This window comes from Canis lupus, chromosome 12 (genome assembly GCF_011100685.1).
Source record: "Canis lupus familiaris isolate Mischka breed German Shepherd chromosome 12, alternate assembly UU_Cfam_GSD_1.0, whole genome shotgun sequence".
Lineage (NCBI taxonomy): Eukaryota > Metazoa > Chordata > Mammalia > Carnivora > Canidae > Canis > Canis lupus.
This window is the reverse complement of record NC_049233.1, coordinates 50,697,815-50,711,774: the sequence shown is the minus strand read 5'-3', so window position 1 is coordinate 50,711,774 and position 13,960 is coordinate 50,697,815. Positions and strand designations below refer to the sequence as shown.

Below are 13,960 nucleotides of genomic sequence, written 5' to 3'. Positions count from 1 at the left end.
AACCCAGGGCTGATCCTGGAGACCTGGGATCGAGTCCCACATCAGGCTCCCTGCATGGAGACTGCTTCTCCCTCTGCCTGTATCTCTGCCTCTCTCTCTCTCTTTCTCTGTCTCTCATGAATAAATAAATAAAATCTTTAAAAATAAATAAATAAATAAATAAATAAATAAATAAATAAATAATAAATCTGTGAGTACAAAAGAGTAAACAGTGACATAATTCATATATTTGTCGTTAGTTTCACGTTGGGTAACATACATACAGATATCCATTTCGCTTTATACCATCTCTAAAAATTACAAAGGGCAGAGTGGAAGCTGTCTTCTTTATTATATGTGGTGCTGAGTTCAGATGTAAGCATTCCATTTACAGCAATAATAAAGGCTAAATAAGAAATAATCCAAATGGAGAGAAGACTCTTGCCAGTTGGGTTATTTCTGCTGAGCAGAATGTTTATTTTTTTCATAGAACAAATTAGAAGTTTTCCAGATGGTTTATCTAAAGTATTTTTCTTTCCTCCAGGCAGAGGATAAATTAGAAGTGTTAGGAAAAGGTCATTCCCACCTCTCCAAGAAGCACATATTCATAATTAAAAGAACTAAAGTTCAACCATATATGAAGTGATCTCTACTCAATAAATGAGTGACATTCGTATATTACAGGTAATTGTTTAATTTTAAGTTTGTCAAAAATATTTTAAAGCAAATAATCATCTTTTTTGACCTTTGGTAGAAGGACTAATCTTCATCATAACACAAGCAGAAGAAATGCATTACATTAATTTGGCAACAGCAACAAATGATTTTTTTTTTCAAATTTAACTCACTTGCTAAAAACACCTAGGTGGGTGCATGATTTGCTACATAACAACACATTGTCAGGGTATTATCCAGGAGAAGGGGAGTTTTGTCTTTGGTACAGTATCTTCAGATTAGGTAAACAATTTCTTTCTAACTGGAGTCTCCCGAGATGGTGAAGAGGAAAGAATTTAATATAGAGTTTTGCAGGAGAGATTTTATCACTTGTCAAATTAAGATAGCTACTTTTGTGAGATGGAAAATGAATCAGAAAACAAAGCTCAGACGCTAGCAGAAATTCATCTCCATTCTGTGCTTGTTTGCCAAACACCCTTCCTTCTGCAATTCTACAGGACTGTGTGTTCTGGAAGTCAGAGGAGTACAGGCTCTCCACCTGGCAGGCAAGCAGAAGGGAAGCCTCCATCTCCCAGGTCTACGCACTACCAGCATACTACGTACACCTCCATCTACCAGCTGTGAGCTCCTACCTGGTCACCAACATGTTGGGACTTCAGGTTCTGATCATGCAGTTGTGCCAAAGGACAAGGGAGTTACTAATCATTACCATTCATAATTATGTGGGCAAACAAGATACATCCCATAGACAAGCATTCTTCTTTTCTTAATAATCATGAGGCAGTTGTATTTTATTTTATTTTATTTTATTTTACTATTTTATTTTAAAGATTTAATTTATTTATTCACGAGAGACATAGAGAGAGAGAGGCAGAGACACAGATAGAGGGAGAAGCAGGCTCCCAGAAAGGAGCCTGATGCGGGACTCAATCCCATGACTTGAGATCAAACCTGAGCCAAACGCAGATGTTTAACCACTGAGCCACCCATGCATCCCAGCCTCAGTTGTAATTTTAAAGACATATTGTGTATGCTCTTCACTCGTTGTTTGAGGAGTTACTTGCCTAAGATGTAAACCTCATTTTTGCATAGTAGAGAATTTATTTATGGTTTAAAGGGTAACCAGAGTCTATTATGATGGATTTAGGATCATATCGGTATCTTCAAATTTCAAATTCAGGAGAGTGAAGGCATAGTAGCATCATCCATTGAAACTTCCTCATCATCCACTGAAACTGACATTAAGTCTCTAATGTCAGTTATTATCAATGTATCAATTCATTAAAATGAGAGATCAACAGAATTATTTAGTCTACAATTAAGAAAGACTAATGTGTTTCTCATTATGAAGTTTCCCCTCTCTCCCTACTATAACTACATGTGGCAATTTATTGGAATCCTTTTATGATTCTTTTCTATATTAAAAAGTAAACAATGTTTTATAGTTATAACATTTAAGTCCAAATGATCCAGGGGAATTTTAAAGACTATTATCACATCTCATGAGTAAGTTTGAACATAAACTCCAAGCCAATAAAAAGATTCCACAGGCTCCCTTACAATATTCCATCTTGGAGGTAATAAAATAATTTCTCTTAGAGTTTTTTGGCTCTTATAGAAAAAATGTACCTTTCTTTTCTAATGTATGAAAAAGAGAGCCCCTACAATGTATCCCCAACTTCCCTTCTTTCTCCTTTATCCTCAAAATGGTAGAAATTGGGGCTCTTAGCTTTCCAACTAATTGGCTTAAGCAAAACCAGTCTGTGGTTGTCTTTATGTGTGTGGTGGGGAAACCATCTCAGGAGCCATTCCGTATCTAAGCTCGGGGCTTTCTGTAAAGAGCAATATGTCCCCACATTCATACTCAGCAGCCTCCACAATGTCAGCCCCTGCCTTGAAAGGAGGGAGGCATCTTCATAGCCTCCACCCAAAAGCTGTTTCAGAGAACACTTCTTTGGGAAGAGATGTGATTTTTCTCAATTCTTACATTGTCTATATTTGATTTCTTTCCTTACAGTGGGAGGGTCCAGGGGCAAAGCAGTGGAAGGGGAAGGGGGTGGAGCTGCTTTCTCTGCATTCACTTCATAGGACCCCAGCAGCAGCTCCACATTCCTTTGTTTGTGTGTGTTTTATAACTATTTCACTTTAAGAAAATATTCCCCAGTTGATAAAACAAACATATTAGCTCTTCTACATGGAATTTCAGAATAAAATTGTTGCCAAAATTGCCTATGTAATGTATTCTTGTTCCCTGGGAGAAGAGAAAAGAGATCCCAATGTTGAAACCTTAGCACTACCGTGGTAGAGCGTAAAGTGGGCCATTCTATTTCTGAGGGGGAGTTGTCAGAAAAATGGTATTTCCTTCCACTATCTTCTAAGTTGGACTTCTACATTATTTAGGATAAGCTGTAAAAGTTACATGCACTTATATTTTAAAAAGGTTGCTTTTTAAAAATGTAATAAAGGCTTGTTATAATTTTCAAAAAGGAATTTTCAACAATTATAATTTTATCAAGGAGTATAGCTGAGATGCTATACTAATAATTTACTTTTAGCATGTCTCCACCCAAAACGTAAGTGCTCATTATTTATTCAATCTTGTCAGAAACTCTATAAATATGTTATTATCACTCTCACAGGATAGTATTTAAAATAGAGACAAATGAATGTATGAATGTAAAGATAACTATTAAGAGTCCCATAGTGATTCCTCCAACTTGTTGAGAGGGAGACACTTGATGCTTGGGATGTTCTTTATGAAATGTCAAAGAAGACTTAAATGTTTAATGGTCTCCCATAAATGTGGAATAATTTTAGCAGCAAAAAATTATGTCCATATTGCATGCCAGAATATGAATATCACAAACCAAGGCCACATGTTTCCATTAAAATAATAAGCTGCTTTAGGTTATATCAAATTTTTTTTCATTATTTGTATAGTGTATTTGTTTTGTCATCTGCCAGCATACAGTAGTTGAAAAATAGTAGCAGTCACCAAGATTAAAATTATTGGAGGAAAACAAAGTTCAGATATTTAACTGTCAGGTAAAAACCACCAAAATTAGATTTTACCAGAAGAAAATCTGAACCAATTTATGAAACTTTGATGTTCCCTAAGGGTGTAGTCTGAGAACTGTGTGTATAACTCACGTGTTGCATTTTACAAATGAAGTGAACAAAGCCCAGAGAGGTGAACAGTGCACTCAATGACATGCTGCTATCAGAAAAGCTATCTAGAACCAAAGTCTCCACCTGCTAGTCCACCTTGGGTTTTGTTTTGTTTTGTTTTTCCTATGTCAGGTCTGATACATATGAAAGCCTCTAAGGGTTTTTCAGTTTTATGTCCATTGCTGTCTCACATGTTATATATTGACTTAATTTCACTAAGTACTAAAAAGTCAGTACCAGGCTGCCTACTGCTCACTGTTAGCACATAAGTGTCAGTTCTCCACATCCTCGCAACAGTCAACATAGCAGAAGTTATAACTGCCTTCTCCAAAGTTCTCCATCCATCTTTTTTCTTTGATAATTTTGTTTCAATTGACAATGAGCTCAACTCTGGGGGTAAATTGTCCTAAGCGCATTTCTCTTTGCTAGATACATACCTTTCCTGTAACCTTGAAGCAAAGGCCATGTGACAAACTTGGGATCAATGAGATGCAAAAGAAACTCTTCTAGGAAATACTTCATTATCCTGAAGAGAGAGAAGCATGCAATGAGACCCTGTTTGAGCAACTCCATCATATTTTTTTTTTTTTCTGAATTTTGCCATCTAATGATGTGATGTCTTAGAATACCAGCAACAACCTTCGCTCCTCCAGGTGACTACTCAAAGATGTAAAGCCAAACAAATGAGAAACCTGTAGGAAAAAAAGAGGCCTTGGTGGCATTGCTGAATTTCTGTACCGATCTAGAGACGCTTACCTCTGGACAAATCATTATGTACGATATTTAGGTGTTTTGGTTGCTTAGACCAATGTTAGAGATGAGATGAGATGCTATTTTTGTCATTCATCTATTCTTTGTACATACCCTTTGTTAGAGAAATAGAACAATTAATTTTAATAGATTTATTTAGCGTTTTCTACATATGTGCTTTTAGAGTCATGCTTAACATGTTCTTTCCTGTCCCTTGACCAAAGATTTTTCTTGTATATTTCCTCCGATTTTGTTAATATTATCATTTTTCCCATTTAGGTATTTAATTTGAAGATTAATGATGGAAATTTTTGATTATTGTCTCAGGCAGGGATTATACTTTATTTTTCTCCATACAATTTGTCAGTTTCTCCAGCATCATCTAACACAGTTCACCTTTTCCTCTATGATTACTGGTGTCACCATGATCTGAAACAATATTACCATTTAAAAATAAGGGTTTTTTTGTCCCAATGGCCTAGGTAGTATGTCTTAATATTTGTTTTTGTTGTTGTTTTTTTTAAGAGTTTATTTATTTATTCATGAGAGACACTGAGAGAGAGGCAGACATAGGCAGAAGGAGAAGCAGGCTCCCTGCAGGGATGTGGGACTCAATTCTGGAACTCCTGGAGCACGCCCTGAGCCAAAGGCAGACGCTCAACCACTAAGCCACCCAGGCGTCCCATTATGTCTTAATATTAGGTAGCCTGTGCTTAACTAATCAAGAACATGCATTTTTCTTTACTAATCTTAAAATCAGTTTGTTAATTTCCTCAAAATATCTACTGCAACGTTGATTAAAATGGCATCACATTTATAGATTAATTTTTAAAAATCACCTTTATTGGAGCATGTGGGTGGCTCAGTAGGTTAAGCATCTGACTCTTGATTTTGCCTGGGGCCATGATCTCAGAGTCGTGAGATTAAACCATGTATCTGGGCATGGAGCCTACTTAAGATTCTCTCTCTCTCTCCCCACCCCCTTCTCTCTCTAAGAAAAGAAAGAAATTTTTTTCTTTAAATATTTTTAATTTATATCATCTATAAACATAATTTAAGTCTTTATATAATTGGGTATTTTTTACTTACTTTCTTTTTTCTTTATTTTGTTTAATATTTAATTATTACCTATTTGTTTCCTTTAGTATTTAGTTTTTTATTTCCTTTAAAGTAGTTAAGTCTTTCTGTAAAGTTTGCATGCATTATTTTATTAGGTTATTTCTTAAACACTTTATAGTTTGATTCTTTCATAAATGTATTTATTAATTATCTTATTTTCTTGCTGTCTATTCTTGGTTTAAAAGAGCATTCTTAATTTTTGTATGTTTACCTTGAATCTATCAGTTTTGCTGTATTTTATTGGGCCTAATTGTTGACTATCAATTCTGATGAATTTTCTATGTAGATAGTTTGCATCTGTAAGTAATAACCCTTTTGTTTTTACACCTTTTAACTTTTTTTTAAAAGATTTTATTTATTTATTCATGACAGACACAGAAAGAGAGAGAGAGAGAGAGAGAGAGGCAGAGACACAGGCAGAGGGAGAAGCAGGCTCTGTGCAGGAAGCCTGATGTGGGACTCGATCCTGGGACTCCAGGATCACACCCTGGCCGAAGGCAGCGCTAAACCTCTGGGCCACAGGGATTGCCCCACCTTTTAACTTTTATAGCTATTATTTCTTTTCCATTTTTCATCTCCTGCCAGTATCTCCAATACTAGGTTCAGTAACAGCCATTCTAGTCAATGGCATTCTTGTGCATCTAAATCTTACCCTACCCAAGTTTGCAGTACAGAGAGCTAGAAGTAAGATAACTGCCAGCAAAATAGCTACGCAAAATAGCTACACAAGATAACAAACTAGCTTGCCACAGTTTCATGGATGCTGACAAAAGGTACAAAGCTGTTGGGTCAAAGACAAAGGAATTTATTATCCCTAACAATAGCGGTAGTCAGAGTATTAGCATAATCATGTAGTTCCCCAAGCCCCAGAACCCATTGGGTGCCAGGTGCAGCCTCCATATACAATAGGGCACTCCACAGGAAAGGAACTCTGCTTCTAGTAATCTGCCACTTTTATAACAGTTAAGGGCACTGCACTTTGTCTGAAGGGACACCAGATGCATTGCAGGACTTTGTGATATATTCCCAAAAGGCATTATCTCACTTGTTAGAATTTCAGCCTGCAACAATCCTGAGAAATAGCCCAAGTGAAAACACAGTCGAGGCCTTGCAGTTCTGGCACACTCAGTATGATATATAAGAAAACCCATGACCAATTTTTTTTTCCCAATACTGTATTATTGGTGGTCTCCAATGGAATGATATAAAGTGAAATTTTCTGCTAAGTATAATGTTAATTTAGTTTTTTGTTAGAATTGGTAATTTCGGGATATTTTCTCCTGTTCCTTTTCAGTAGATTTATCATAAAGAGATATTGATTTTTTTTTTAAGTACTCTCTATGCCCAACGTGGGCCTCAAACTCACCAACCCAAAATCAAGGGTTGAAGTCTCTACAGATTGAGCTGGCTAGGCACCTTAAGAGGTACTGAATATTTTTAAGTGCTTTTGCTGTATGTATTGAGATAACCATTTGAATTTCTTTGGTAAGATATTAATGTGATAAATTATAGTTCTATCGTGAGTGTTCTCATATTTGTGGAATAGTGCTTCTTGACAACATATTTTTTATGTAGCCTCCTGGATTCACTTAGCTAATATTTAACATAGATTTTTGCATCTATGTTTAAAGTGAAGTAGACCTATAATTTTCTTTTTATGGACTGTCACTTGCTCTACAAACTAAAGTCCTACTAGCCTTGAAAATGAGTAAGATTGCTTGTTTGCTTGCTTTTTTGTGGAGCAACCTATTTGTCTCCTTCAGTTTGGTAGAGCACAGTTGTATAAATGCATGGGTTGTGAGTACACATGCCTTGGTTTTGGGGGATTTTGTTTGTTTCTATTTGTTTTTAGATTTTGTTGTTTAGGAGCTCAGTTTGATATTTCAATATTCTTTAAGGGTTATTACTAAAATCAACTGTTATCTTTCTCCCTGCAAAACTTTATCTACTTTGTCTTAGCTTAAAACTCATAAAGCTAAGCATAATATTTTTTTCTATCTCTTATATCCTAGTTTTTATTCCCTTTTTTTTTCAATATGTATAATTTAGGTGCTGCTATTTTTATTCTTTCTTCCATTGCATTCTACTCTTATTTTTATTCTCTTACTTCCTGTTTCTTTGAGTTTGTTCTGTTGCTCTTTTTCTAGAGTCTTGTGTTGAATTTTAGCTCATTAGTTTTAGTTCTTCTCCATTGTGTATTTAAAGCTATGTTTATCTCTAAGTACTGCTTTAGTTGTGCCTCACGAATTCTGAAAAAGAATACTCTCATTGGTATTCAAGTATCAATTATCCCATTGTTTCCTTTATAATTTTCTTTTTTACCAAAATGCTCAGTTATAGTTCTTTGACATAATGATTTTTTTTTATTTTGTCACTTCTGTGTTATTTATTTTCTAATGTTATTAAATTATGGCCAAAAAGCATAGACTATAAGGTGTGCTTCTTTCTGATTGCAACTTTCTTTGTGGCCTAAGAAATGCTTGATTCAACATTACTTCAAAAATAAAATATATTTTCTGCTATGTATAAAGTTATTTCTATTAGTAAGGATGCTGGTAGAGATATATGTGTAAATCTAACTATATTAATCAAATCTCCTTTTTTATCTGCTTGATCTTTCAAATGTTATAGTTGCATTAAAAATCTTCAAATACAATTTTTTTAATTTAGCTACCTCTTCTTACATTACTCTTTGTTCCTTTATCTATATTTTTGTCTATTGTTTATCTATTTTATCTATTTTATATGAAAGGATATATTGTTAGATACACTTAGATTCATGATGATTTTATTTCTTTAAACTATTGTTTCTTTCCAGAATAGAAAAGCCTGATAAATATTCATTTAAGATGGGAAATAAATCAAGGAAAGACTATCTTTCCACAGTTTTAAGGAGCTTATAAACAGCTCTTTAAAAAATGTTATGTGTATTTTCTTTGTTTTAGAATATAATCAATGTTATTGATTATATTAATCAATACAATATTAGTGTGGTGTCATGTCCCAAGATAATCAATACATATGTGAACCATGACAAAGAGATGGATTCTCAAAGAGTTAAGTCCAATATCATAACTGTCATAGAGAGTTTCAAATAGTCCAAAACACTCCATTGTAACACCTTATATTCATTTCCAAGGACTACATCCTTCTCCACTGTAGTTATCACTATAAAAGAATCTTTCAAGAGCTCTTATCAAGGTTTCTATATGCTTGGTCTGATGGCTTTGAACAATAGTGGCAATTTGTAATATAGTAGCTTCTCTCTCCAATACTCAGAAAAATCAAAGCATACAAAAACTATTTCTCCTGATGCCGTTTAGGATCAAATGAAAGAAAAAAGAATTTGGTCCAAATAGGAAGACTACTCTTTACCTCACAAAGTTTTAGTAGAAAAATGTTTCTGAGGTTTATTTCTATGTGTGTTTTGTTACATAAAGACACGTGAGAAAATATACAATTTTTTCCACTTCAGTATTTCTTGACATGTTTATTTGGAAACTTTAAAAAATAAATGATCTTGCCAAAAAAAAAAAAAAATGATTTTGTCTTAATCAGACTATGAGTTAAATAAGTACAAGATTTAGTTTAAAATCTATTGTACTCAAGCATTTGATTTTTATGCCTTAAGAATCTATGTCTTCGCTTCTCCCATACCGAGCACCTCAAATGACTGTACAAATTTGAAACATAATCAAATTACATATAGCAAATATTACTTTCTTAAAAAAAAAAAAAGATCTACATTGATTATCAAGTGGACCTTCAATAAGCATATTCAGTACCGGGATGCATGGGTGACTCAGCAGTTGAACGTCTGCCTTTGGCTCAGGGTGTGATCCCGGGGTCCTGGGATTGAGTCCCACATCATGCTCCCTGAAGGGGCCTGCTTCTCCCTCTGCCTATGTCTCTGCCTCTCTCTCTCTGTGTCTCTCGTGAATAAATAAATAAAATCTTCAAAAAAAAAAAAAAAAAACCAGCATATTCAGTACCTGAGATTTCCATCATCTTATGGAACCAAATTACTATTGCCTTCCATGAATACATTCTTGTTAAAATTTCAAAGACCTACAAACTATAAACATACAATCTGAACTTAATAGACAAGATCAATTTGTCAATGAAAAATTATTTAGCAATAATTACTCCTCACTTATTAAACAATAATTACTCCTCCCTTATCAAACAAGTTACCACTTGTCAGGTAATAAAGAGCTTAGTATGTCCCCCTGTCCACAGAAAGCTCACACTGTAGTAGAAGTATAAAACATGATGCTGAATGGTATGAATACATTCATTAGTGTAGCAGGGTGACTCATTGATAACAACCAACAATCAACGCTTTCTTTTCAAATCTAGTAATTTCCTTTTCCTGGTAACCCTTTCCCCACCTTATAATACCATATGCGGGTTGTTAGGGCTTTCCCTTCCCACATCACCAGAGAATGAAGGTGACAAGGAAAGAGTTTAGAGTCAAAAACATTTTGGTCAAGGATCACCAAAATCCAAGTTCATGGGATGAATAATGAATTTAGAAGCAATTAATGATGATATGAGTCAGGTTTGGTTTTGTTTGGGTGAGTCTTTTCTTTGTTTGTTTTTCATCCTAGATTTGATACAACTTCCATGACCTAAAATGTAAAATGAATATTCTAAAGAAAACAAGACAGTTGTAACCAACTGGAATGCCTGACAAGGAGTTATGAACACCCTCCAACATCTCAACAAAGGATTCATTTTTCTTAACAGGAGGTTGTAAGAGCTGATACAACCACCATCTAGGTTTAGAGAATGTTAGAATGAAAGCGTTGATTTGGACCAGATCTTGCTTCCCATCTGGAACACTGGAAGGTAAAGATAATGCTTTCTCAGAAATTCTCCAAGTCACCATAGTCAGAAAATTAGAGTAACAACAAAGACACTACATGACATGCCAGGTGTAGAGAGAGCCTGAGGCAGTATTCTCAGTGTCTCCTCCTACACAAAACAGCTTTGGAGAACAGCCAATGTTTTCTGTGCACTCAAGGAGGGAACAAAAGTTGAGAGTGAGAGTGTGTATCAAAAGACCTGAAGGTATCCTGGGGGATTGACAAGGGGATGCCACAGAGGAATTTGGCATGCACTAGACACTGGAATTAAATGGAAATGTGGACACTCAGGGGATATCAATAAGGACAAATGTAAACAATTGAAGTCAAGTTTCGGTAACCACATTCCTCAGCTCCTGTCAACATTCCTCAAAGCATAATGTTACATTAAATTTCCAGAAACTTAAATATCATGTGAGAGGAAAAAGGAAAGTCACTAAATGAATGAATTTAATCCTGAAGTAACTGCAAAAACCTACAAGATATTAATCTTTGTTTCTTGAGGTATATTTGAGGTGGGCGACTAAAAAAGAAGCTAAGGTAGAGGCTCCTGGGTGGCTCAGGTGGTTAAGCATCAGACTCTAGATCTCATGGTCTTGAAATCAAGCCTCATGTTGAGCTCCATGCCAAATAAATAAATAAATACATAAATACATAAATACATAAATAAATAAATAAATAAATAATAAATACATACATACATAAATAAATACATAAATGAGATAGAAGCTAAGGTGACCTATAGAAATAGAACTTTTTTGCATCTCTAAAATTTGTGGATTATTTAAAAAGTTAAATGAGAAGAACATTTCTAAGTGCTTAATATAGTGTCTCCAGCCAAAACCTGTCAAGGGTCCAATATTTTACCCCCCTTCCAAGTTAGTTTGGCATACTTGTGTGGATGCTGGTAGAAGAGACAAGACTCTTAGGTTAGTGATGAAAGACCATTCATTACTCATAGCAATAATAGTGGCCATAATACCAGCATTTTTGGTGCCAGTTTCTTGAGCCCCAATTCCCACAGGGCAAAGATAATAGTGTGGAATGACACCTGCAGTGGGATGCTTTATAAGACAGCAACCCTGAATTTAGAAAACACAAATATTATATAATGAGCAGTAAATATGGCTCTCCTTTCCTCTGGAGGAAAAGCCATCTACTTTCCGGGGCTGTTCACAATTAATCATCCTGAAAAGAGGGTTGAGAACACAGGGCAACTGGTGCCTCACTCACAAGATGTACAGAAACCTGAGAAATTCGTGGAGTTTTGCCTTCTAACATCATACCTAGCAAGCACTAAGTAAATATTGACTATTTTTGTCCTTATTATTACTATTAGAAAGCAGTTAATGCCATATGAGCTACCATATCAACAATTCCCAAACATACTATATTATTAACCTAAAAAGTTTTTATTCAGGAAGCATTTGATACTATTATATGTCAAATTGAAAAGGCATAATTTTTTACAAATCACTAAAACTGGCCAAAGATTTTTTTTTTAATCTATGAAAGTCAGCTTTACCCATAGGAATTGAAAACATTTCTGTGATTTTAGATCCTTCTTTGAATGGAAAGAAAGGGAGGCTTTAATACATTTCTCTTCACTTTGATGAAAGGAAGCTGTAGCTCTTCTTAAAGCTGTACAGTCATTATTTTAAAATAAGAATACCCTACTAGTTTAATTACAATATAGATGTATTAAACTACAAGTCCCATCTTGGCTGAACTTGTTGGCAGCTGTTTCTTGTTCCAACAGTTACAGAAACTATAGGCCATGGTGATTTAAAGTATTTGCATAGTTTTCTGATATGTCAATAATAACTCGAAAATAAATTCTATTCCTTAAAACTCTGAGTTTTGTGCATTCCACTAGATTCTACTACTCTCCTTTCAGAAAATAGGCCTTGTAGGAATATTCTTAAATTAAGAATAGAATTATCCTAAATGTAAACACCTCAGTTCTTTTTATTTTTTTTTCTTTTTTTCCCTCTTTTAGGCCTAATTCGGTTACTACTTCATAGAATCTTTTTAATTTCTCTTACTTGGCAGTTTCTGAGAGCAAGGTAAAGGGTAAAGAGTTTACAGATTTTTGTAATCAATTTGCTCAAAATTCAATCCTGGTATGAACTTCCATATTAGGTCCAGAAAATACATGAACAAAACTAGAAAGGAAAGAAGAGCATATTTATATTATTTGAAATTCAAAGTTATATGTCTATACTTAATAATTCCAGAAAATGACAACTTACGTTCATGTCCCAAATTCTTTCAGCTGAATTTCAGTCCCCCAAAAGTATAATGTATTTGATCTTTAATACTTTATCTTATGAAATAATGTTCATGAAGGTAAACATCACTTATATTATCTCTGCAATTCAATTTTAATTATATCCTTTATTAGATATGATATTTAAAATTACCATAAGAGAACTCCTTATATTTAAAATATGTAGTTTAGGTAAAAGAATGCAATATTTTTTAAAAAAGGACTAATTCCTTAACAATAACAATTCTGTTTATCCAAGAAGACTAAGAAGTAGGTTTCAGTGGTTAATTAAATATTATGTGTTTAATCAACAATTAACAAACAGGACATATGCAGTGATATTGTCCCAAGATTTATAAAAGATGGTTAAAGAATGACAATTTTTTCCAGTTTATTATTATTCCTGAGAATCATCTTGTAATTATTCAGGGTCTTAATTCTTATCAAAGAAAAAAAAATGCAGGACTATAAATATAGAGCATATAGAAAAAATATTAAGCTAAGCTAATCATGTGATATACCATAAAAGTATTTTTTAAATAACCCCAAAACTTCTTATTTTAATTTTAATTTTGATATTGTTTTTATTATCAAAATCAAAGTTCAGAATATGTAAAAGATTTTATTTTTGCTCTGAAGATAATTTACTTATGACATATTTGCATAAATAAATGGGCATACTTTCAGGTATTTAAAATATTTTTTTTTAATTCTGCAAGAAAATATGTTTCTAAATGCATGATAACATTACTTTCATTAAATCTGCTGGCTAGAGATAAGATATTGACAGCAACTGAAATTATCGTATTTGAAAAGCAAAAGAAAGAAGAAAGAAAGAAAGAAAGAAAGAAAGAAAGAAAGAAAGAAAGAAAGAAAAAAGAAAGAAAGAAAGAAAGAAAGAAAGAAAGAAAGAAAGAAAGAAAGAAAGAAAGAAAGACTTGTGACTTAGTCCATTATTAAAAAAAAAAAAGGTAGTAATTTTTCCCGACATAGGAGAACATAGAGCATATCAACATCAGTTAATTGATTCATGCCAAAATTTCTCAAATTGTGAGAGAGATAAAAAGGTGAAAATGGCAGATTTTTTAATTCTTATTTTAAAACTGTATACATGAAACAAAATTGCAGTGTT

The 13,960-nt window shown here is 33.8% G+C and overlaps 1 long non-coding RNA gene across 1 annotated transcript in view; it reads right to left on the bottom strand.

Moving 5' to 3' along the window:
• Positions 1-4,265: 4,265 nt before the first annotated feature.
• Positions 4,266-13,960, bottom strand: part of LOC111098361 — a 68,498-nt gene continuing 58,803 nt past the window's right edge. Inside the window, exon 5 of the long non-coding RNA XR_005367462.1 lies at positions 4,266-4,348. This is a non-coding gene — a long non-coding RNA (uncharacterized LOC111098361). The remainder of the gene's footprint in view (positions 4,349-13,960) is intronic.